The 19,371-nt window shown below is 36.5% G+C and overlaps 1 non-coding gene across 1 annotated transcript; it reads left to right on the forward strand.

The window, feature by feature from the left end:
* Positions 1–18,638: 18,638 nt before the first annotated feature.
* Positions 18,639–18,745, forward strand: LOC115937188 (U6 spliceosomal RNA). Its single transcript, XR_004072511.1, has one exon. It is a non-coding gene; the product is annotated as a U6 spliceosomal RNA (small nuclear RNA).
* The last annotated feature ends 626 nt before the right edge of the window (positions 18,746–19,371 follow it).

Below are 19,371 nucleotides of genomic sequence, written 5' to 3' on the forward strand. Positions count from 1 at the left end.
GATGCTTTAAGATTAGTAAGTGGGTATCCTTCCCCTGCAGTCTAGGTGCTTTTCGAACTGGTGTTTTTGTGCTGGGTTCCAGGGCAAATGAATCTATGTGCAAGCTCTTTAAAAACAGATTCTCTATTCCTCACAGTTCTGTGATTTTCCTGGACATAATCTCATTGGTTTTCAAAGCCAGGCATTTAGGGTCTCATCTCTCTTATGCAGGATTTAAGGCTTTGGGTGGCTGATATGGAGCACAGACCCCTCACTTCTCAGGGAAAACTGTAGTATTTTTTAGATCCCTCCCAACTGTGGATCTACTGCATCTGGAGCAGGTTTGGGTTTTGTTTTGTTTTGTTTGTGACTTTCCTGCCTGTTTTGATGTTACTTTTTATCCTTTGTTATGGAGGCTATGTTCATCCAATTTCCAGGTATTTTTTTAGAAGAAATTATTCTAGATGTAGTTGAAAATTTGGTGTGTCCCTGGTAGGAAATGAGTTCAGGATCTTCCTACACTGCCATCTTGAACCCCTTCTCTATTTAGAAAAATAAATGATGAGTTATAATAATTATAATTTAATCCAGAAGAAATTTTTCAATAGCAAGAGCATTTGGTCAATTATTTAACTTAATGTACAGTTTACCCTTGAACAATGTGGCGGTTAGGGGCACATACCACCTGTTCAGTCAAAAGTCTATAGCCTTTCACCACCACTTCCAAAACAAAATAACCTGCTATTGACTGGAAGTCTTACTAATAACATAAACAGTTGATTAACAAATATTTTGTATGTTATATGTATTATATATTGCATTCTTACAATAAAGGAAGCTAGAGAAAAAATGTTAAAATCGTAAGGAAGAGAAAATGCATTTATAGATCTGCACTGTAAGTGGACTCAGTTCAAACCTGTGTTGTTCAAGGGTCAATTGTATGTATATATATATATTCAGAGAGAGATTATTCTGATTAATCAATAAAAGGCTTTTAAGCAGAAATACAGAAATCTTCCTAAATCTGGAAAGGGAAATGAATATCAAGATCCATGAAGCCCAAAAAACTACAACTAGAGAGAACATAAAGAAGACTTCACCAAGAAACATTACAATCAAATTGACAAAACTCAATAGCAAAGAGAATTTTGAAAGCAGCAAGAGAATAGCAACTCATAACAAACAAGACAACTAGCAGGTTTCTTTTGGGTGCTATGAAGAAGTTCTGGAATTAGATGGAGGTGATGGATGATAACATTATGAAGGAACTAAAAGCTGATGAACTGTACATTTTTTTCCAGTTTTTTTTTTTTTAGAAATAATTTACATACATCACTATATAACTTTAAGGTGTATAGCATGATGGTTTGGTTTACATATATTGTGAAATTATTACCGCAGTAGCTTTAGTTAACATCCATTATCTCATAGAGACACAATAAAAAGAAAAGAGAAACAATTCTTCTTGTGATGAGAACTATTGGGATTTATTCTCTTAACACCTTTCCTTTATATCATACATAGTGTTAGCTATAATCGTCATGTTGGACATTCCATCCCTAGTACTTACTTATTGTATAACTGAAAGTTTGTACCTTTTGACCACCTTTCTCTAATTCTCCCTACCCATACCCCTGCCTCTGGTAACCACAAATCTTGTCTCTCTCTCTCTCTCTCTATGAGGTGGGTGTTATTTTTGTTGTTTTATGATTTCACATATAAGTGAGATCATACAGTATTTCTCTGACTTATTTAACCTAGCCAGGTAATGCCTGCCAGGTCCATCCATATTGTCACAAATGGTAGAATCTCCTCATTTTTTATGGTTGAATAATATTCCAGTGTGTGTGTGTCTGTCTCAACTTCTTTATACATCCTTAGGTTGTTTCCATGTCTTGACTATTGTAAAGAATGCTGCTATGAATATGGGGGTGCAGATTCGTTTTGAGTTAGTGTGGTTTTTCTTTTGTTTTATATGTTGCCAGAGGCAGAATTGCTGGGTCATAATGTAGTTTAAATTTTTTGAGGAATGTACATACTCTTTTCCATAGTGGCTGTACTAATTTACAATCCCACCAAGAGTGCACAAGTGTTCTCTTTTCTCCACTTCCACACCAACATTTATTATCCCTTGTCTTTTTGATAATGGTCATTCTAACAGGCATAAGGTAGCATCTCATTGTAGTTTTTATTTGCATTTCCCTATGACTAGTGATGTTGAGCATCTTTTCATCTACCTGTTGGCTGTTCATATATCTTCTTGGAAAAATGTCTATTCTGGTCCTTTGCCCATTTTTAATTGGATCATTTGCTTTTTTGCTGTCAGATTGTGAGTTCTTTATGTATTTTAGATATTAATTCTTTATCAGATATATAGTTTGCAAATATTTTTTCCCATTCTGTGGATTGTTTTTTCAATTCATTAATGGTTTCTTTTAGTTTGATGTAGTCCCACTTGTTTCTTTTTTATTTTGTTACTCATGTTTTAGGTGTGATTTCCAAAAAATCATTACCAAAACCCGTATCAGGAAGCTTTTTTCCTATGTTTTCTTTTAGGAATTTCATGGTTTTACGTCCTGCATTTAAGTCTTAAAAAGATTTTGAGTTCATTTTTGTGAGTGATATAAGATAGGGATCAAGTTTCATTATTTCACATATCAATATCCAATTTTCCCAGCACTATTTATTGAAGGGACTACCTTTTCTCTATTGAATATTCTTGGCTCCCTTGTCAAATATTAGTTGACTACTTATGGGTGAGTTTATTTCCGGGCTCTCAGTTCTGCTCCATTGATCTATCTGTTCCACACTGTTTTGGTTACCGTAGCTTTATAGTGTAGCTGGAAATCAGGAAATATGATGCCTCATGATTCGTTCTTTTTTTCTACGGAGTGCTTTTGCTTTTCAAGGTCTTTTGCAGTTCCATATAAATTTTAGGATTGTTTTTTCTACTTTTGTAAAAAATGCTGTTGGAATCTTGATAAGGATTATATTAAATGAATAGATGGCTTTGGGTAGTATGGACATTTTAACAATATTAATTCTTCCAATCCACAAACATGGGATATCTTTCCATTTACTTGTGCCTTCTTTCATTTCTTTCGTCAATGTCTTATAGTTTTCAAAGTAGAGATTTTTCACCTCCTTGGTTAAATTTATTCCTAATTATTTTATTATTTTTGATGTTACTATCAATGGGATCAATTTCTTTTTCAGAAAATTCAGTGTATGCTGTTAATTTTTATATATTAACTTTGCATCTTGCAACATTAGTGAATTTGCTTATTCATTCTAACTGTTCTTTGGTGGAGTCTTTAGGATTTTCTACATATAAAATCATGTCATCTGCAAATAAAGATAATTTTACTTTTTCCTTTCCAATTTTGATGGTTTTATTTCTTTTTCTTATCTGACTGTTTTGGCTAGGACTTCCAATACTATGTTGAATAAGAGTGGTGAGAGTGGACACCCTTATATTGTTCCTGATCTTAGAAGAAAAGCTTTCAACTCTTTACTATTGAGTTCAATATTAGCTGTGGTCTTGTCACATATGACTTTTATTATGTTGAGATATGTTTCCCCTCTGCCTAATTTAAGTGTTTTTTATCATAAATAATTGTTGATTTGTCAAATGCTTTTTCTGCATCATTGAGATAACCTTATGATTCTTTTTCTTTCATTCTATTACAATCACATTGATTGATTTGTGTATGTTGAGCCATCCCTGCTGCATAAGGATAAATCCTATTTGATCATGGTGAATGATCCTTTTCATATGTTGCTGAATTCAGTTTGCTAGTGTTTTGTTGAGTATTTTTGCATCCATATTAATCAAGAATATTGGCCTTAGTTTTCTTTTTTGGTAATGTCCTTATCTGGCTTTGGTATCAGGATAATGCTGGACTCATAAAATGAGTTTGGGGGTGTTTCCTCCTCCTCAATTTTTTGGAAGAGTTTGAAAAGGATTGGTGTTAATCTTTAAATGCTGGTAAAAATCACAGGTGAAGACATGTGTCCCTGGGCTTTCCTTTGTTGGCAGATTTTTTATTACTGGTTCAATCTTCTTACTAGTAATCAATCTATTCAGATGTTCTATTTCTTCCTACTTCAGTCTTGGTAGGTTGTATGTTTCTAAGAATTTTTCCATTTCTTATAGGTCGTTCAGTTTCTTGGTGTATAGTTGTTCGTAGAACTATACAGTTTATTTTTTTAAGATTTTATTTATTTATTTGATAGAGAGAGTGAGAGCACAAGCAGGGGGAGTAGGAGAGGGAGAAGCAGGGAGCCTGATGCAAGGCTGGATTCCAGGACCCTGGGATCATGACCTGAGCCGAAGGCAGATGCTTAACCAACTGAGCCACCCAGGCACCCCAGAACTGTACAGTTTAAAATGGTTTAAATGTTATGTGAATTTTATGTCAATAAAAAAATTACTATGCTATTTAAATTCCATTTGATACATTAACAATGTGACATTTTTATTTTAAAATTCAGTATTTCAGGGGTGCCTGGGTGGCTCAGTTGGTTGAGCAACTGACTGTTGATTTCAGCACAGGTCATGATTTCAGGGTCCTAGGATTGAGCCCGCATCAGGTTCCCCACTCAGAGGGGAGTCTCTTTGTCTCCCTCTCCCTCTGCCCCTCCCCCCACTAGCACTGTCTCTCTCAAATAATGAAAATCTTCTAAAAAATAAAAAATAAAATTCAACATTTTCAGTCTTTGTTAAAATTACTGTCTTTGTAACAATTTAAACTAGAATGAAAAAATGTGGATGTTTAAAAATATGTGAAGGTGTAAGTTAAACCAGATGAGATTGCCAATGTTTTACCATTTTCACATAAAAAATAAGTTTCATATGATTCAATTTAATAGTTTAAAAATTCTTTTGGAAGGTACACGTACAGTAAGTTTGAAAACCACTGATGTAAAGGATCTGAGAAATAGGTAAGTTTAGCACCTGCGAAGTTAAGGGGAAAGTTTACTTTAGGTGAGTGAGAATTTTCAAAGCAGGTGAATAGAAGCATAAGCATTGCAACAAGAGGTAGTGGATAAGAGCTCAGACTCTGGGACCAAGCGTCTTTCTCAGCTTCTCTGAACTATAAAATGGTGATGATACTAGTACTTAGCTCATAAGGTTGTTTTGAGGATTAAATAACTGAATGAATGTAAAGAGCTTAAAATAATAGTATATAAATATGTGTTTATCAGTCAGCTATTATCACAATAACACTGCATAACAAACAAGCATAAAATCTCAATTGCATAAAACAATAGGCATTAATGTCTCACTGTACACTCTATGGATTGATTTAGGGTTGGGCCCAGGTGTGCTCTAAAGTTTCTCATCCTCCTTGAACTAACAGCTAACCTAAGCATGTTCTTCCCATGGTGAAAAGGAAGAACATGAGAAGATGTTAGTCTCCTTCTTTGAAGTAAAGTGTTTTTTTAAGGTTTTTTTACTCATATGTCTTTCTAAAATCTTGTATTTTTATAGGAGTTTCAACAGAGAATACATTACTTTTTCTAAAAAAAAAAAATAAAAAATTCCTTGATTGTGAACCAAATTCATGCTTCCACCACAACCATTGGTATACCCATTCTTTGAAACAGTCTGCCTTTCTACTGCACCAAACAAGCCACATGCATTCTGGACAACATTAAAGGAGAAAAAAAAAGAGAGATTTCCCTTGCATTCAAATAAGTTTTGAATATGATTTTCTCTTTCCTTCTTTAGGCAAGCCTGCATTGTGTACTATTTGAGTAATTTCATAGCACCTACTGAAGACAAATAATTTGGAATACACATTTGTGCTAGCTAAGAGATTTACCTTGTCACTGAGCAGGTGAGACCAGATTGAGAGGGAATTTACATATTCTTCCATAGTTTGGCCTTTATATTTTATTATCAGAAGCCAACAAAGTTTTAATTTCACCTTCTGCTTTCAGGTGAATAAACAAAGGAAGATCGTTTTGATAGAGAGACTTAATGGGAAAACCTGATATATTATACCTTTGCAGATAACTCATTTATGAGCTTAGGGGAACAGTTTACCAATTGCTTCTTCTCAAATTGTCTGTTTAGCTTGCAAAATTCACATAAATAAAATCACTAACTTTTTTCCATCCAGGACTGCTGAAAGTTGTGTGTGAAGTTATCTTATGTACCTGACCAGGCTGACAACACCTATTGAGATTAAGTCTTTACTACAAATGTGGAATATGTTAGAGTCTTTCTGGCCAAAGAGCAAGACTGCACATTTCTCAGAGATTTTAATGTGGCTTTCAAACACTACTGGGATTATACTTGTTTCTAGAAAGAAAATTCTAACTGGCAGTTACTCAGTGTGAATGATAAACACACTTGGTTTTGTTGACAGCTGTTCTTGTTAATTCCAGTTTTAATGTTTCCTACAGTGGTTACATTTTCTTAGAAAGAGGGAGCTGTTAACCTAGCCTTGAGAGATGGGAGGAGTTATAGGAAGTTCTAGCTATTACTCTTCCCTCTGAAATTCAAATGATTATGGCCCTTTGACCACAGGCTTGATTATTCAGTTTTAAGGAATGTGTATATAAGTACTATGTAGCCATTCATTATAATACTTTTAAGAAAATTTAATGGCATTAAAAAATTCTCATGGGAGGATCATATAATTTCTATAAAAAAAATAGAATACAAAATTTTTAAATAGCATAATTCCCATTGAGATAGAATATACTGTTATTTGGAAGGAAATATACCTAAATGTTAATAGTGGGATTTGGGATGATTACTATTCCAACTCTTGCACTTTCCTGTATTTATGAATTATTTAAAAGAGCCAGTATTTTGTAACTTGAAAAGTTCCTAAATACCATAAGACATAGCTTCCTCCCCATTCTTGTAATATATTGGGAAGACAACATTTTATACATTAAAAACTAGCTATAAAAGGGACTTTTCGGGCGCCTGGGTGGCTCAGTTGATTAAGCGACTGCCTTCGGCTCAGGTCATGATCCTGGAGTCCCGGGATCGAGTCCCACATTGGGCTCCCTGCTCGGCAGGGAGTCTGCTTCTCCCTCTGACCCTCCCCCCTCTCATGTGCTCTCTGTCTCTCTCATTCTCTCTGTCTCAAATAAATAAATAAAATCTTTAATAAAAAAAAAAAGGGACTTTTCTAGGCTTCCCAAATTTCTATCTTCTGTCATCTTTTTTTCTTCTCTCTCTCCTTAGTAATCTCAGTCAGTGTCATAACTTCACATAAATACCTCCATCCTGTGTATCCAGCCCTTGCCTTGAACTTCAGTTCTAATCTCGGAATACTGACTACCTGCTAGGTAGCTTCATATGAATATCTTGTCAGCACACTCAGTATACCCCAGAACAAACCCCTGAATTGTCCTCTAGGTCTGCTGACCCTCCTGCTGTCTCTTTTCCTGTTAATGGCACCACTTTTTCTAGGTCATTAAGAAAGGATTTGCCACTGCTCTCTTTACTCTCCCCTATCTGTCACGTACAACAGTTGTCATCTTATTCTAGCTAAATAACCTTGCTCACATTTAATTGTATCTTTCCATTCCCTCTGGCAATATCCAAATTATACCTCTCCCTTGGACAATAGCATCGGACTTACGAAGTGCTTCATGTTTATTAACTCTAATCCTCAAAACAGCCCTAGGAGATAGGTACTCTTCTTAACATCCCTATTTTACATTAACTTGCCTGAGGTCACAGTTTACAAGTAGAGCTGAATTTGAACCCAGACCATGTAAGGCCAGATCCCTTTCAGCCATGCAGCCTCTAGGGAAGTAAAGGCAACAATAGCTTTACATCAGCTCTTGCTACATACCTATGTTGGTATTGTCCCTACTGTAGAGACAGGAAAACCAGAAACACCTCACGAGCTAAGTCTATTCATCCACCTACCTCCATCAAGATTAATCTTCTAAATGCTCTGTTCTGATGATTCCTTTAAAAAGAAAAAACAACAACAAAACACAATACTCCTCATTGCCTGGAGAACAAAGTCCAAATTGTTTCATTAGGCATTCAGGAGCTCCTCATCTGTTGCCCACCCCCCTTTCAGCTTTATCTGCTACTGTCTACTCCTGCTGGGTGGGCCCCCTGGCCATCCTTCAGTCATGACCCAGGTCCTGCCTCCACTCATCTAAGCTCGAACTTCTATTTTTGCTTCTTACCACCCACCCCAACTCCCATGTATGTATTCTCCCGTGCAAAGGAGCTTCTGGAACTTTCACTGAACAGCAGCCATAGATTAGGTGCATTCTAAAGACCATCAAGACTTCTCTGCCATTAACACACCCTGGAAAGAGAAAAATCACATTTTGTTATTCCCAAGTACAGAAACTAGGCTTGACAGAGCTATCCTGTTGCTTGCTCTTTTGCAGCAGTGCCCCAGTGCATATTATCAGTTCAACAATAAATAGTAAAAAAATAAAATTAAAATAAAATAAATTAAATTAAAATAAATAAATAAAAATTAAAAAAAAAAAAAAGGATTGTCCCTGAGCATAGTGGGAGAAAGAGGCAGACTGAGTGTCCTTTAGCTATTAACCCTGAGAATAATGGTTTGGGTAGTCCCAGCCTTGTGACCTCTTGTGCCCAGATATCTTTTTCATATTGGTTGTCTACTCTGGGCTAAAGCACTGGTTGTGACCTCTTCCCCCTCCTCCTCTTTGTTCTTCTTATTCTCCATCTTCTTCCAAATCTTTTTGTCTTTAGCTCAATATAAATAATATATTTAAAACAGGGTTGCTGTGCTGGAGGTGAAGTGGGGAGCTGGAAGCCCTCTTTATTTGTCGCTCACTTACCAATTCTCCCCCTGCACCTAAGGAATTCTGCATAGCCTAGTTTTCAAGAGTTGTGTGAGCAGTGTGTGCAGGTCTAGAGGAAGGATGAAGTAGAAGGTGATTCTGTTGTTTATAAAAATGTAACATGCTCAAACCCCTCTCTCCCTTCTTTTCCTAAGTTCATTGCTTTTTTATTCTGTGCTCACTAGAACCTGGATTCAATCGTAATTCAATGAATACTTGTTTAGTTCTTGCTGAGCTGCTTTCATGATATGGGGCTTCAGAGAAATATATGGAGCAGCCCCTGCCCCTAGAATGAATATAATCTAATTATGAGGCCAAGACTGTCACCTTCCTGAGAGTGACTCCAAAATTTTCAGTTCTGATTTCCTGTTGAAACTTCAGCACTAATACTTTAGTTGTCTGACTCCTAGACAGTCTCTGCTTGGTTGTCCCACTCTCACCTCAACTCAACATGCCTCAGTCTGAGACTATGCTCTTCCTTAGAAAACCCAGAAAGTTTGCAATATCAACATCAGGGTTGACTGGTAAAAGAACAAAACCACTGAGGAACAGTGGGAGGCAGTGGAAATCATCCATCAAAATGACAAAAGTAACACAAGTAAGAGCGCTGTGAATTACTATTAAATCTGTGAACCCTATCATTTATGAGAGGAAGTAGATATATCCTGGAGAGAATATATACCTACATTATCTCAACTGGTCTCTGTTCCCTGATGCCTCTTATTTTGCAAGCATCTCTCTATGTTAATATGATCGTAGAGTTAAAAAAAAAAAAACACGTGTTTTATATAATTTTATATATAAATGGCCTTTAACTGCAAGTCAGCAACTACATCTGCAGATCAGCAAAATAAATAGAAATCTGTTCCAAAAATGGAGAAAAAAAATGGCCATGATGGATGTTCTAAAAGAAGAGACTATATACATAAAACCATATTTACTGTAATTTCTGGATGACGACTGGGATTTCCAAGGGTAATACTCAACTCATCTTGTCTGCTTACTTTAAAAACAAACCCCTGAATAAACTGTGACTTCATTGTATTTGATTTTGCTAGAGAGGACAAGGCACAGTTACAGAGTAGCACACTGCGGCTCACTGTAAGAGAGAACTGCTACCCAGACATTTGCCCAAAGTCAGACCTGCCGTCTGGGGGAGCAGCCTGCTTCCCTTCCCAATTCAGTCATGGGCTGGGACAAATTACTGCATTTAGAGAGAGGTTGAATTGAAAGGCCTCCAAAGTCCCTTCTGACTCAACATTTTATGAGTATATCAATATAAGTTCATTTGGAGGCCAGAGAGGTGAGAAATTAAGAGTTTTAGCAGCGGGGCTTTCCTAATGGAGGAAGTTACTGGGGCTTGCTTTGAAGAACTGCTAGATTTTGGAGATGGGGCAAGAAAAAGGCATCAGTCTGGGTGGGAAAAACAGGTCAAAGTATGGGAGAAACTGAGCAGGTGCAGAGAAATGAAGAGGGAAGCTGATGCTGATGGAGGAAAAAAGAAATATGATAGAAAGAGCCCCCTGAGAGAGAGTAGGAGTTGAACTGTATTTCAGGCAGTGGTAAGCTTAGCAAAACCCTGACAGCTGTTCATACATTATCTGATAAACCTGACAGTTGCCTAAGGACATGTGAGCTCTGGAGCAGCTCTGAAGTGAAAAGAGATAGAAAAGCTCGGTGCTGTGTTAAAGCATCTTCCCCAGTGATAAAGAACTGGGGTTTTCCTAAATACTAGGGTGGGCCACCAATCAGAGCTAAAATACATTTTTTTAAGGTATCTCTTGTCTATACTGAGATGAAAGGGCAGCAAGGAAAATCTGTAAACATCTGACTAAGGTCAAGAAATGACATTTGAAGAACTTTCACTACAGCAGTGAAAATAGGACCTTTAAAAAATATTATAAAGATCCTTTGTTTATGAATAAACAAGTACAAATATGGTACAAGATGATGTATTAAGGAATTGGAACACTGGAAGCAAGCCTGGCATGAAATTTCTTCAGAGGGGCCTTTAAGTGACTATTCATTTTGTAACTCTATCATGATAATTATTATATAAATTTTATTATGTATTTATATATAAATTATCAAACCATTATAGGATGGTTTGCAGTAGTGTGTAGCTCAGAGTGGTGGTGTGTCCTCTGGACTACAAATGGCCAATCTGATGTCACCAGCCCCACCTGTGCCCTAGGGATAAGGCTGTGCATATTATGGCAGGTAGCCAAGGAAATATGGTGGTCCCATCAGCAACTCAAAAGCTGTGATGGCTCTAGGTAGTTTGTACATTTTTATGTTTGGCCATTATTGAGTCATAACTGTGTTTTTATCTTATTCTTTAAAACTTCACCAAAAAAAAAGAAAAAGAAAAAAACCAAAGAATACATTCAGGAAATTGAGAGTGAGACAAATTATGTTTCAATTAATTTGTACTTTTGTAATCCAAGAGGTCTCACATCCAGAAATACCATTGACCTAGAACAGATGAAGTTACAAACGTTCCATTACTGCTATCCAGCCATCTAGGTATGAGGAAAACAATGTCCATGAGAATAAGACTAATCATAACATTTGTCATTTGGATAATGAGAATCCCTAGTGGTATAAAATATCAGCAAATTTTGCCTGTTCTGAAAAATAGACAAAACACTTTTGTGGCTTGGATTCTGGTGATACCTGGTGGTGTTTCTATTCTATTACCTCCCACTATAGACTATTATCTCTCCTTGGATCCTACCAGTTTATAACTGGCCTTGAATTTATTTCAAATAAAATTTCTAAGACATTGAAGTTTTTCCCTCTCTCTTTTTTGAAAATCATTTTTAATTTTAATTCCAGTATATTTAACATACAGCGTTAACATTAGTTTCAGTTGTACAATATAGTGATTCATTACTCAGTGCTCCTCATGATAAGTGTACTCTTTAATCCCCATCATCTGTTTCACCCATCCCCCCACCCACCTCCCCTCTGGCAACCATCAGTTTGTTCTCTATAGTTAACAATCTGTTTCTTGGTTTGTTTCTCTCTCTCTTTTTCTTTTAACCTTTGCTCATTTGTTTTGTTTCTTAAATTCCACGTATGAGTGACATCATATGGTATTTGTCTTTCTCTGACTGACTTATTTGGCTTAGCATTATGCTCTCTAGCTCCATCCATCTCCTTGCAACCAGCAAGATGTCTTTCTTTTTTATGGCTGAATATTTTTATGAAAAATATTTTTTATGGCTGAATAATATTCCATTTCATACATACACCCCACATCTTCTTTATCCATTCATCTATCAATGGACACTTGGGCTGTTTCCATAATTTGGCAGTTATAAACAATGCTAAAATAAACATTGGGGTGCATGTATCTCTTTGTTTATTGGGGTGCATGTATCCCTTTGAATTGGTGTTTTTGTATTCTTTGGGTAAATACCCAGTAATGCAATTACTGGATCATAGGGTACTTCTTTTTTAACTTTTTGAGGAACCTCCATACTGTTTCCTTCAGTGGCTGTACCAGTTTGCATTCCCAGTAATAGTAAATGAAAGTTCCTTTTTCTCCACATCCTCACCAACACTTGTTGTTTCTAGTGTTTTTGATTTTAGCCATTCTGACAAGTGTGAGGTGATATCTCATGGTGATTTTGATTTGCCTTCCCCTGATGATGAATGATGTTGACCATGTTTTCATGTGTCTATTGGCCATCTGGATGTTTTCCTTGAGAAAATGTCTGTTCATGTCTTCTGCCCATTCTTTAATTGCATTATTTGTTTTTTTGGTGTTGAGTTGTATAAGTTATTTATATAATTTATATATGAGCCCTATATCAGATGATATGTCATTTGCAAATATCTTCTCCCATTCCATAGGTTGTCTTTTAGTTTTGTTGATTGTTTCCTTCACTGTGAAGAAGGTTTTTATTTTGATGTTGCCCCAATACTTTATTTTTACTTTTGTTTTCCTTGCCTTAGGAGACATATCTAGAAAAATGCTGTAATAGCTGATGTCAGAGAAATAGTGCCTGTGCCCTTTTCTAGGATTTTTATGGTTTTAAGTCTCACATTTAAGTCCTTAACCCATTTTGAGTTTGTTTTTGTATTGTGTAAGAACGTGGTCCAGTTTCATTCTTTCACATGTAGCTGTCCAGTGTTCCCAACACCATTTGTTGAAGAAATAGTCTTTTTCCCATCACACAGTCTTGCTTCCTTTTCAAAGATTAATTGACCATATAATTGTGGGTTTACTTCTGGGTTTTCTATTCTGGTCCATTGATCTATGTAACTATTTTTATTCCAGTACCATACTATTTTGATTTCTGCCACTTTGTAATGTAACTTGAAGTCTGGAATTTGATAATTCCAATTTTGTTTTTCTTTTTCAAGATAGCTTTGGCCATTTCAGGTCTTTTGTGGTTCCATAAAAATGTAAGGATTGTTTGTTCTAGCTCTGTGAAAAATGCTGTTGGTATTTTGATAGGGATTGCATTAAATCTGTAGATTGCTTTGGGTAGTATAGACATTTTAACAATATTTTTTCTTCCAATCCATGAGGAGGGAATGTCTTTCTGTGTCATCTTAAATTTCTTTCATCAGTGTTTTACAGTTTTCAGAGTACAGGTCTTTCACCTCTTTGGCTAAGTTTATTCCTAGGTATTTTATTATTTCTGGTATAATTATAAATGGAATTTCTTTAAAAATTCTCTTTCTGCTGCTTCATTATTAGTAAATAGCAATGCAACAGATTTCTATACATTAATTTTGTATTCTGCAACTTTACTGAATTCATTTATCAGTTCTAATAGTTTTTTGGTGGACTCTTTAGGGTTTTCTATATACAGTATCATGTGATCTGCAAATTACTGCTTCCTTACCAACTTGGATGCCTTTTATTACTTTTTGTTGTCTGATTGTTGTGGCTAAGACTTCCAGTATTATGTTGAATAAAACTGGTGAGAGAGGACATCCTTGTCTCCTTCCTGACAGAGAAAAAACTCTCAGTTTTTTCCCCATTGAGTATGTTGTTAACTGTGAGTCTTTCATATAAGGCCTTTATTATGTTGAGGCATGTTCCTCTAAACCCACTTTGTGGAGGGTTTGTTTTTTTGTTTTTTAATCATGAATGGATGTTGTACTTTGTAAAATGCTTTTTCTGCATCCATTGAAATGATCTCACTCTTTTTAGTGTTTATAGAGGTAGATTTGGATGAGATAAGGGGAAGGAGACAATCAAGGGAAGCGAAACAGCCTGAGTAAAGACAGTATATTCACGTCTGAGGGAAGCCAGGGTGGGAGCAGCCAGGCTGGAATGGATGACTTCTCCTAGCAAGGAGATAGTGGAAGGTTAAGGAGGAATATTTTTGTGGGGTAATCTTATATAGTATTGGACATACTGGGTTATAGAGTGGTGGGGTGGGGGTCCAAGAGGAGATATGGAGGAAGAGGTGGACATAGCTCATAGGTGGGTCATTATGAGGAAGAATGGAGGGAGCTGTGTTGCTGCTGAGTGCAACATTAGGAAGCAGTCCACAAAACCACCCTCACTTCTGATAGAAAGTGCAAGTTTGGGTGTATAACTGACCACCCTCCATTTCAATAATTTGCTAAAAGGACTCACAGAACTCACTGAAAGCATAATCATTATACTCATCATTAAGGTTTATTACAATGCACTAGGACGGATTAAACCAAGGGAAGAGATGCATCAGGCAGAGTCCTGGAGAGTTCTAAACTTAGAGCTTCTTATTGTTCTCTCTTGCTGGAGTGTGGACAGCATTAACTCTTTCAGTAAAAATGTGAAACAATACACACAAAGTATTGCCAATCAGGATAACTCACCTAAGCCTTGATTTGCAGTTTTTATTGGGGCTCAGTTACATAGACCTGACTGGTCATCTGCATTGCTGACCTCCATATCCAGCCCCTCTGGAGATCTCCTTGATGACACATGACCTAAAGTCCCCACCCTGCATCACATTGATAGGCTATTGGTGTGGCCCAAAGTTCTCAGACACTCTTAATCAGAGATGACATTTCAAGGGTTTAGAGATCACCTCTCAGAGGGACTAAGGGTAAAAACCTGACCTCTTTTTGGGTAAGGTTAATTCTTTACTACACACTGAGTTGACACAGTTTGCCTTTTAAAAAATTCTTCCTCCCATTTCTGTCTTTTCTTTCTGTGCCAAAATCTTATAAGCTGCAAAACAATCTATGTCCCCAACACCCTCTTCTTAGCCACTGTCAATTCAGGCTAACATAGTGACTGGGCTCTAAAAAATGAGAACAGGGTCAGTGTCATGTCTTCATCCTCAGCTTAACAAATGCCACAGAAGTCTCTGGGCAAATCTCATGGTGCCAGACCCCTGGAGAATGTTATTTGCAAGGATAGCTTCTCACTTGGAAAATTACAACAAATACAAGTCATCTCAGAGGCCGAGGACTAAAAGTCTGATTTCCATGGTGACATAGGGACTGCACTTCTCCACTAGAGACAGAGCATGTTGAAGACTTATTCTGGGCCACATAGTTTCAAACAATGCAGTTTCTTACAAAGATTAAATTACCCTAAAGAAAGTGACTATGTGATTTAGGTAAAGCTGCCTCAAAGCCTTAGAACAGTTCCCTTTAAAGCTCTCTCAGGTGGCTTTTTGTTTTACTTGAGATTCCTTTCCTTGCCAACCTGTTTCCTTCAGTGCAAACTTAGCCAAAGAAGCCTTCTCAGATAATGAGAAGAGGTTTTATTCCTGGAGATTTTTGCCATCTTGAGTCATAGCTCACATTAATCATCTTTAGAGATTTTTATAAGAGTTGCCTATCTTAAAATTTTGGGCTTATGCCTACAAAGTGAGTTCTGTGGTAAAGGGCTTTATTTGAAAATAAAATATTTTCCACAAGCACTTCTCTAACTAAATCATATCGCACAAAAATAAAAGGGCTTGAATTCACAAAAACAATCATTATTTGCTAAGGGAAACCTTTTCAAATGTGCCCACACCTACCCACATCTGCTTTTTGATCTTGAGGCCAAAAACTCTCTTGAATTAAGTGTTTTGCTTCTAGTGCACTTATCTCAGAATTGTGAAATGAAATAAATAGGGAAAGTAAACAGCATTAATTTAAAATAATGCAATTTGTATCTAATGTGGTCAGGTGTGGTACTCTTATTATGTTGAACTATAATTTGAAATACTTCATATCCTATATTTTAAAAACTAACCTAGTGTTTTCTCCTACATCTTCAAAAGTGACTATTATATTTTTGTATTGTCATTAACATTGATTATGCTACCATACTAGTGTTCTGCTTTATATATTTTAATTAAATGTTTTTTGTATTTTGTACTTGTATCCTGAGGCAATTTTAACATGAAGGGGATAATTTTATAAATGGGAAAAAAAACATATCAAATGAATAGTGTGTTTCCTGCTGCATAGAATATTTAAAAGCCAGAATTCTCTGCTTCAAAATGTTTCCAGGCAAAGTAAAATTATAAGGAAAATTAGATGCTCTTAAAATGTCAAGAGTAAGTTATTTTCTCTTATTTGGCTTGATTTTTGGTTTGTTTGATGCAGTCATGAAACCATTTCTCCTTAAAGATGAGTCTGGTTTTTCTGAAGAGAAGATATGAAGGTTTATTACATGGTCACTTATAATTATTAAATAATTGAAGATAATGCAGTGTCTAAAAATAAGGGGCTATTTGCATGATTATGGAACATAAACTGCATAATCTCTAAAAGTTAGGTCATAAAATGACATAGAAAAATGTTTCCTATATGTTAAGTGAAAAAATCAATTATAATCTATATACACAGAATAGTCCTTATTTGATTAAGAAAAAAATATGTAGAATATGAATAAATAATATATGTAAATATGCATAGAAAACACTGAAAGGCTATTTAGACCAGATTAGTAGTGGTTCTCTCCGCATGAACTAGACATGTTTTGAAAGATCATAAATCATTAAATTGTAGAGCTGAAGTGCCTTTGAGATCATTTAATTCAGTCACGCATTAATTCACTAGATAATTAATTCCTTGGCTATTTAAAGACTGTTCCCCTTCTTTCTCATTTCTCTTTTCTTCAGTATAATATCCCTAGTTTTTCCAATTTTTCTTTGTGATTTCCTGACTCCTCCCTGTCTTGAGTTGTTGGCATCCCTCTTAAGATGGGTCATCTAGAGTACACCCATGTCCCCAGTGTGATCAGGCCAGCCAGCATCCAATGGACTTGTTTGCTCCTTCAATATCTATCCAGTCAAGGCCATAGTTTGTACCAACATGAAGTGAACTAGAACTTTTTCAGAGAATTTCTACATGAGCAACTATTAAAGGTATCTTCCCCAATTTGAATTCATTGTATTAATTCTTTGAATCCAAAGCAGGATCTCTACAGCTATAACAATCTCTGACTCAGCTTCCAGACTTTCTGTTAATACTTATTAAGCCATATCTCATTTGTTTTACTCTATATCCCAGTCTATCAAGCTCATTTTGAATCTTGAATCTGTCCAGCAATATATTACCTATATTCAGTTTTTTTTTTTCCAGTTTTTCCTTCCCATATTGATAAGTAAGCCTTCTCTATCTTTACTCATCTCCGAAAACCATCTTTGAGAGTAAGGACTAGAAATCGTCTTACCATCTCCAGTGTCCCATATCTGCTTTTTCACAGAGGCCTTTATGGTATGGCATTTCATTGGTCACCCCCTCCCACTCATTTATCCCAACTCAGGTAAGCAGGACAAGCATCCTACCTACAGGCATAGTCAGTGGCTGAGGAGGATTCAAATGCATTTTCTACATCAGAGTTTTAGTGCATTTCCCACCATCAGGCTCAGTAAAAAGAATACAAAGGTAAAGAGTGGAAGCAAAAACTAAAGAGGGGGTTTTCTTGGAAGGAAGAAAATGTGGTAAAAGAATGAAGTAGCTAGTATCAATTAGTGTTTATGTATCACTGACAAGCTGAGAGTCTATAAATAGAGTAAGGGGTTGGATCTCTTCTGTTTATCCCTATAAATGCCACCCATGTCTGGCTCGTTTATTTTAAATGTGGCTTCCAGAAAAATTATGGATAGGGGAGCCAAGCTCCTGGGAGAATTGGTCAGCTGTCAATTTCAGAGACTCTAGTCTTTATTATTATAACATATTGTCCTCCCTGGACTTTAGATTCCATACCTACAAGGTGAGGAAATTTAACTCAACTTGATGATGGTCAAGTCTTCCTCCGTTCAATATTTTTGATACGAAGATAGATTGATGCACCATCAAGAGGCAGTTTACAATTTTTCCTTGTGATACTGTTCAAGATAATCTGTGAAATACAGATTTGGTATTTCCAGAGCCTCTCTCTTCCTTGGTAATTTTTTTTCATTTATCTCAAACTGACTCCCTGCTTTTTTTCTACAATCCCACAGTCCTCAGGCACTGCTATACCCCCACTCAACATGCTCTCTGCCTCTGCATGTTCCCTGCTTTCCTGGGAAAATTGCTACAACCCAACCATAGGGCAAGGGGATCTGGAAGCCTCTCTACCTAGACTCACATGCTACTCAACTGTGAATTCTACTTACTGCCAAGTGACACACCCAATCACTTAATTTCTTTATTTTTTTATTTTTTTTAAAGATTTTATTTATTTATTTGACAGAGAAAGAGACAGCAAGAGACGGAACACAAGCAGAGGGAGTGGGAGAGGGAGAAGCAGGCTTCCTGCGGAGCAGGGAGCCCGATGCGGGGCTCGATCCCAGGTCCCTGGGATCATGACCTGAGCCGAAGGCAGACGCTTAACGACAGAGCCACCCAGGCGCCCCTCAATTTCTTATAGCCTCAGTTTATCATATAAAATGATGATGATGGTGCTCCCTTTGGCAGCACACATACTAAAGTTGGAACAATACAGAGCAGATTAGCATGGCCCCTGTGCAAGGATGACACGCAAATTTGTGAAGCATTCCATATTTTTATAACCATTATAAATAAACCTGTTAAATTTTTCTGGACAATGGCAGCATTTGGATTTTTTTAAAACAAGTAAATTTCTTATTGATGGCAACAAAATAAAATAAAAATAAAATGATGATAGTTCTCATAAAACTGTTGTGAGGATATGCTGAATCAAGAGTATAGAGTCATGGGGCGCCTGGGGGGCTCAGTCGTTAAGTGTCTGCCTTCGGCTCAGGTCATGATCCCAGGGTCCTGGGATTGAGCCAGGCATCCTGCTCCCTGCTCAGTGGGAAGCCTGCTTCTCCCTCTCCCACTTCCCCTGCTTGTGTTCCCTCTCTTGCTGTGTCTCTCTCTGTCAAATAAATAAATAAAATCTTTAAAAAAAATAAAAATAAAAAAAGAGTATAGAGTCTTAAATGTATTGTCTAGCTCATAGAAAACACACAAATAGATGTTCAACCAAAAAAACACTTCACATTTCTCTACTTTATCATTTCTCTGTATCTTCACCCTCTGGTCTCAGAGGAAGAGGAGTCTGTATTCTTTTTCTTAGACTATCATAGCTCCTTTTGTATTTCTACTGGCCTAAAACAATAAAGAGGAATTATACATTCTGTAGCTAAGTCCAGAGGGAGGATGACTTCA

Source organism: Leptonychotes weddellii, chromosome 8 (assembly GCF_054177405.1).
Source record: "Leptonychotes weddellii isolate Sample4059 chromosome 8, ASM5417740v2, whole genome shotgun sequence".
NCBI classification, from domain to species: domain Eukaryota; kingdom Metazoa; phylum Chordata; class Mammalia; order Carnivora; family Phocidae; genus Leptonychotes; species Leptonychotes weddellii.